Genomic DNA, 6,984 nt, shown 5'->3' on the forward strand with positions numbered 1-6,984 from the left:
GCTCGGTTGGGGGGGTGAGCGGTTGTAGCCTCCCACGCACATAGGAAAAAAAATACATTCATTCAATTATTTCCTCTCAGCTAAAAATTTGTCAAATTGTAGCTAACCCAATATCTCAACGAAAAAAAATAGTCAGCTGGTTACAACATGGTGTATTATACGTCAGCTGGTGTCTCGAACATGAAAGTTAAATTTAAAGAAAAAATTATTTTCCGTTATTTCCTCTCAAACAAAAATTTACCTGGTGATAGCTTATATGTAACTGTGGATAAATATATATGTCAGCTGGCTGTATCTTGGTGGAAAAACCGTCAGCTGATACGGGAGGCTACAACCGCTCTTCCCCCCAACCGAGCTCCAGCTGACGTTCACGAGGCTTCATAATACTATACTTTGATGCATTTTACTAATTACCGCTTGAGAGGAACTTGGTCATAAAATCTGCTGCTGGCTCCCGGACCATTACATACTCTTTTACAATAACAATGTAGTTCCGCGTTTTATTTTTGTCGGTTTTGACAAACACGCGCGAAAACAAACACCGCTATTTGTTTGCGGCACCGCAAACAAATAGCGGCGTGAGCGCGGTAATGTGGCTGGCGTTAGAAGAGATCTGCGAAACCGCGCGAAGAAAGTGATAAAAAATAGTTAGATGTATGTGTTAGAACAGGCAGTTTCGCTACTGTTCCGCTTCTCGTACACGGGACAAGACAGAGCGAAACTACTGCGGTTCCGCTGTTACAGTTCTGCAGCGGAGGTGTGCTACGGGCGTTACAGCGTTTTTAATTTTGAGGTATATATTATGCACTTTGACGTTTGAAATTGAAAGATTTGAAAGTTCATAATAATAAAGATATCTTTAATAGGTACCTAAGTGTAACAAATCTATGTATTAAATATTTATACACAGCGGGTTGTCTTCTCTCGGTGTATTTAGACCAAACGTACATAGAGTTAGAGCTAGAGCAAGAGCATTCTTTCGTGTTATTTTAGTGTAAACAAAAACTCAAATTCAATGTTGATCAGGATAAGATTCCATAGAATCTTTTCGAACGCACAAAGAACAACGAAAGAATTCTCTACGCCTGTTTACGCTAAAATAATTTAACATAGTGGGTTTAGATTTAGAATGAGCATTCGCTCATTTGATCTAAATGCACCGTAATACGCGTCTCCATAAGTTTATTCAAAACACGTATCACAATCATACATATATTATTACTAGCGGTTCGCCCCGGCTTCGCCCGTGGTACCTACATGTTTACGGTAAAAACTATCCTATCTCTCAAGTTGGATCGAACTGCACATGGCGTGCGAATTTTATTATAATCGGTTAAGTGGTTTAGGAGTCCATTGAGGACAAACATTGTGACACGAGATTTATATATATATATTAAGATATATTTTTGTACAATGCGATTTGTCGAATGCGTCATCGAGATACATGAAGTGGAACACAGGTGACTGTTGTTAGAGCGAGAAGCTAGAGTTAGGTGTCATTAGAGTATTATTTCTATTTAATTAAACGAAATAAAACATTAATTATTTACGTTCATACATCAATCTCCGTCAATGTCTAACACACATTAGGCTATGTTCAGTCACGAAACACGAATCAATAGAACTTGTTTATAATTAATTTGTGTGTATTAGAGATTTAATGAATTTAGGTAAAATGTTAACAAGTAGGCGTCCACTAACATTATTTAAATAGCCTTTTATGATTAATTTTTCTACTTTACCGACGAATCTATTCAATTAAGTTTTTCTCTCAAGAAAGTACTACGATATTTAGCGTCTCAGAAGGTATGTCCGCGCGTGACCCAATTTCCGCCAAATCAACATGGACTCCACACAAAACAGCTAACATAAGATCACTAAATTACCAGGTTATTACGTCTTGTTTAACAAGTAAACTTCTAGCGATTCTCTTTGATGCCTACACTACACAAATACGTAGCGAAAACTTCACTTTTTCTATCCCTCATTTGGGATTTCGTTAAGTACTCCATTGCCTTTACTTTCGCAAATGTTTGATAAGGGTTTTTTTTTAATTTACAAACGAAATAGCTTTCGATGAAGTAATACACGAGTTTCATAGTTCTTCTCGGAAATATGCATTCGAATCTGTGCGGGGTTCACAAAGTGCTTTGTGAGGAATGTGTAAGGTACGAATTCTGGGAATTAATTTCATACTACCTAGAATAAATTGGCGCGCACACAGATTCATTCTACAATCTTAACTGACGCTGATAATATTATTAATCTTATATCTAATTACTTACGATTACGTTCGCTCTACTTTTTATCCGGACACCTCACAAAATATAGGTAGCACCGGTTCAAACAAGGTTTCTCTATATAGTCGCATAATATATAGCCTGGTAATATATAGCTATATATGTGCAAGACTGGGGTCTTGGGGATTCAAAAAAAAACATCTAAAGGTTCTAAATTATATTTGATAATAACAATTATTACAAAATAAAAGAAGACAATAGCACGCTTATTGGAGGCGTGTGTCACGTACGACGCTCGAGGTAGAAGAGATTACCACAAAGGATCTATGCCTGTCCTTACTCCTCTCCGTTACCGAGAGTATTATATATAAGGTATGCATGCTTTCTAGGAAGAATGAAATCACCATGAGCAAAGTAAAAACAAAATTTAATTATTTCCACCTAGCCATTCCAAATACATTGATCTCGGCACAAACACGCTTCCCTTTGTAATAGATCTGGATACATACTAATAGGTACTTAATTGGAGTTGTATAAGCGATCGTTTTAGGTAAGGTGACAAAGGGTTCAGGTGTCTGCGAGGCACCAGCCTGACGTCTGAGTGCCATCGGCCTCTCGCCGAGATTCGAAGGCCCTTCTAACCACTCAACCCCGTCTGACGTCATCCATTGCGAGTGCCCACCCTCTACATTATCTGTGCGGACAATTTTTTGTCTGTGTTTTACTATTTTGCAGGGAGAATTTGACGAATTAAATCTCCTTGGTGGTGTGGACAAAGGATAACTGTAGTACATAGTGTGTGTAATCATTGTTCATGCTACATTAGGTAGATTTCAATTGTGTTCGAATCATAACATATCGTTCAATACATTACCCTGAAATTGTTATTTATAAATTGGAGGTAGTTATTGCATTGCATTCCGCTTTATTTTTAAAACGATGCTGTAGTTATTTTAACTCCTAGGTAGCCTGAATTTATGATCATAGATATTTCAGATGACTACATATTCTAAATTAATAATAAAGAATTGTGCTAAAAGCATAATTTCAGTTTCGTGTATTCTATAAAAATAGTCTTAAAATTCATTATTATTTTCATGAAATTCGATATGTCGATATTCTACACGAATTAATTATAATAATCGATGCAATGTGCTCCAATAAAGAGGACAGAGTGAAATATATGGTGTATAAAAACATGAATTGTAAGTTAATTGCTATTTATTACAATTAAAAAAAAGATGTCGGCCAATGATAACGCGCATTCGGTCGTGGGCATTGGCGCCAACATTTTGCGTGCGAAGAAGTAATTATTTAAATTAAAAACTAAATATCGGAAACTGTGACAAAATTTGTGGAATTTATTGAGCAATTAATTTCTGGGTCTTGTTTTAAAGATAATATAAACACTTTTTTATTTTTATTTGTGATAGTTTTGGTACCTAGTACCTACGTAGTTACTTGATAATTTATGATACCATATTGAATGTTTTACGCTTGTAACTATAATTAAATTAGATTTACTATACATATTGTCATAACTCTAGGTTAATATTTTAACTTAAAAAAACTTTTTATAGATTTATTTTTATGTAAAATTGATGCAGCAAGCTTTATTTAAAGCTACCAACCAACTCGCCAATATTCTTCATGTACCAACTACCAAAAAATCTATTTCACTATTTTCGACAGTATTTTCAAATTTTCCGTGCTTTTTAATCCGCCGTCGTGTACTCAACATGTAAAAATAAAAATAAATCGCACACGTAGAATTGCATTTCTAGATTTGGACCTTACAGGTGCCACGAGCTTGTCTTTTTATGTCCACCCGTTGCGCAATGAACATTCGTCAAAGATTATGCAGCACATATCAAACTGAAACTATATCTTTTTAGTTTTTTTTTAATTCATGTAAGAATACTAATTTTACAGGTGACATTTTTTTACATTGATATTTCTTCTCTGTAGAAACTGCTTTCCGTTGCGGTGGTAAATTAATATTTTTCTATATTTTGACGATTCATAAGCGAAGCTTAACGAAGTCTGTTGAATAAATAAATGTTTGATTTTGAGTTTAACTATTAAACTATCATCGGAAGCCTTTAGCGATAAAAATAGACATAATATCAATACAGTCATTTGCTACGTCATTCTATTGTAATTTGATTTAGAAATTTTTTAGCTCAACACAACCCATAAGTTCTATGAAACATAAACAAAAGCCATATCTATCAAATAATCTATGACAGCGAGCAGTGTATGAGGGGGTTTAAGACGATACACAAAAAAAAATCCACTGCTTGGCGGGCGGAGTCTAATAGCTCGCTATCGCGAACGCGGGTGTGCGCGAAGTCATTCTTGCAAACTCGCCGCGCTGCCGCTGGCCGACTCGGGACAAACATGTATGGAGTCGTCATACAGTTATAATATTGTTATACATATATTTAATTGTTGATTTATTGGTTTTATTTTCTTGCTTATAAACAAATAATCTCCTTTTTAACAACTACTTAGACATTATTAATAATTATTATTATTTCGTAATGTTTACTTTATAACAAAATAATACAGGTTATAAATAATCTTTAAAATAACAAAAAATATTGTTACTCTGAAAAAATGAAATGGTACTCCAATAACGCGGACTACTGAATTGATTTAGATAGAATTTGATGCTGACGTAGATATTACATCATGCCCAGAAATGAAAGGTACTATTTCTGAAAGAAGTTATAAACCCTAATTCTTCTCAGTCAAAGTCAAGAGTGGAAGATATCACTAATACAGTAAAACTGATGCGAAACTTTGGATGTTAATTTGTATATTTTTTTGTTAGTTGTTACTTAATCACGTCAAGACTACATTACCAATTTTGATAAAATATATAATTGCCTGGATTTACACATAGGATACTTTTTATCCGAACTGAACACTTCTGTGGGATAAAACAGAATTCACGATATAACCTAATTCCACGCGAGCAAAGCCGCGGTCGGAATGATATTTTTTTAAATAAAAAAATTGTTAAAAAAAAACACAAAATATATTGACGCATGTATTTTTTGCACTCTTGTAATTATTCATTACAAATAATCAAAATAAAATAGCCAGAACAAAGTTAGGCCCTGGTAGGGTAGGTAGGCAGGTACAGCAATGTGAGACGAACACTGGCTTATTTATACCAATAATAATGTATTATAAACATTAAATTAAGTTTACTTTCTAACAACAAAAATACATAATATTAGCTAATGTATGAACTATGAAGTGTTATAAATAAATAATGTGAAAACGAATCAACCAATCATCCCACAACAATGAAATGTGCACACAAATATTCATCAAAATCGGTTCATGTGATTAGGAGGAGTGACTGCAGCGCCATCTTCCGGGCCCAATTGTGTTTCCAGATCACCCAGGAACTCAATTTAATATACTTACACAAAATTTTTCGAAATGAAAACTCACAATTACTATGTAAATATGAATATAAACCTGTTTTAGTACTAGGCAATTTCCCGCACAGATGTAGCAAGTATAAATGAAATAAATATGAACATCAAATTCTTTATACAACATACTTATCTACCACCTACTAAGAAATTCTTGAAATTTTTTCGTATTTTTTTAAAATATAATACTACTCCAACGAGCTCCTGTTCCATAATTCCATATTACGTCCACCATACTTCCACTAAGTTCACCATGATTTTTTATTTCTTTGCACTTTGTTGTTTTTTGCTAAAAATGGAATCATGCGATAAAACCATATTAGAGCGTTGATAACATACATTTTTGACTGAATAAAGGTACTTACTAAGGAGTGGGTTCACATTGTGAACAATCAGTGGGTTTATTTTCCTTCTGGATTCCGGATTTCTGAAAAGATTATCTATACTATAAATTAAAAAATCTTACACATTCGTTATGTACTTAAAACAGGGGTACATATCAAACATCGTCTATAATACAATTATCATCAAATTTAAAATAAATCCAACTTACTTCATTAATTTGTTCCAATTGTAAGCATTCTTTTTCCTCCGACCTTTATGTTTCTTCTTCTTATTTTCTTTATTGTCCCCATTTGTCTCATTTTGTCTTATCGTGTTGTCACCCTTTTTTACGATTGCGCGAGCGACACAAGTTCCCCGTGTGACGGCCGTAGCGGGAATGACTCGTGCAGCGATCGGGGTAGGAAGGTACAGGGCGGCTCTCGCTATATTGGCTGGTCGCGCGCTAATTTCAAGTATTTCTTGTTTATTTCAAAACCATCGCATATTTCAAAATTCTAAATCGGTAGACGTATAGGTTGTATATTTTATAGTTAATATCCAAAAAGTCGTAACTTTACGTTTGTTATTTTGAAGATGCCAGAGATTATAAAAAAATAACAATGAGAACTTTGTATTTTTTTTCTATCGAGAAAATATCATGGAATCATGTTTCTAAGACGGTATTCGGTAGACGTATTGTGTTACTATTGAACTTTCTTGTCAAGAATTTTCATCACGACAACTTTAATAATATAAAAATTACGAAGGTTTAAAAAGGGCCGTAAATGTTAGAAAAATTAATTCATCACCTTAATTAGAACGCAGGCTCGGACCCTCGATGCCCTAACCTGCCTGTCCTCCCAGAAGCCTAGGCCTTTGTCTTACTCCCTTTGTCGAGTGTTTTAATACGCCCGTGATAATTCGCGTCGCGATGTCTCGAATGCCTCTTTGTAAGGCGGGATCTTGAA

At 34.5% G+C, this 6,984-nt stretch overlaps 1 long non-coding RNA gene across 1 annotated transcript; it reads right to left on the reverse strand.

Moving 5' to 3' along the window:
* Positions 1-5,802: 5,802 nt before the first annotated feature.
* LOC149900800 (uncharacterized) lies at positions 5,803-6,638 on the reverse strand. Its single transcript, XR_016457717.1, has 3 exons — positions 6,246-6,638; positions 6,058-6,119; positions 5,803-5,981 (listed from the first exon to the last, which is right to left on the reverse strand). It is a non-coding gene; the product is annotated as an uncharacterized LOC149900800 (long non-coding RNA).
* Positions 6,639-6,984: the final 346 nt, after the last annotated feature.

The sequence above is a fragment of the Colias eurytheme genome, chromosome 18 (assembly GCF_061535395.1).
Source record: "Colias eurytheme isolate Ceu_HAF_F1 chromosome 18, ilColEury1 Martin Lab GWU primary, whole genome shotgun sequence".
Taxonomy (NCBI): Eukaryota; Metazoa; Arthropoda; class Insecta; order Lepidoptera; family Pieridae; genus Colias; species Colias eurytheme.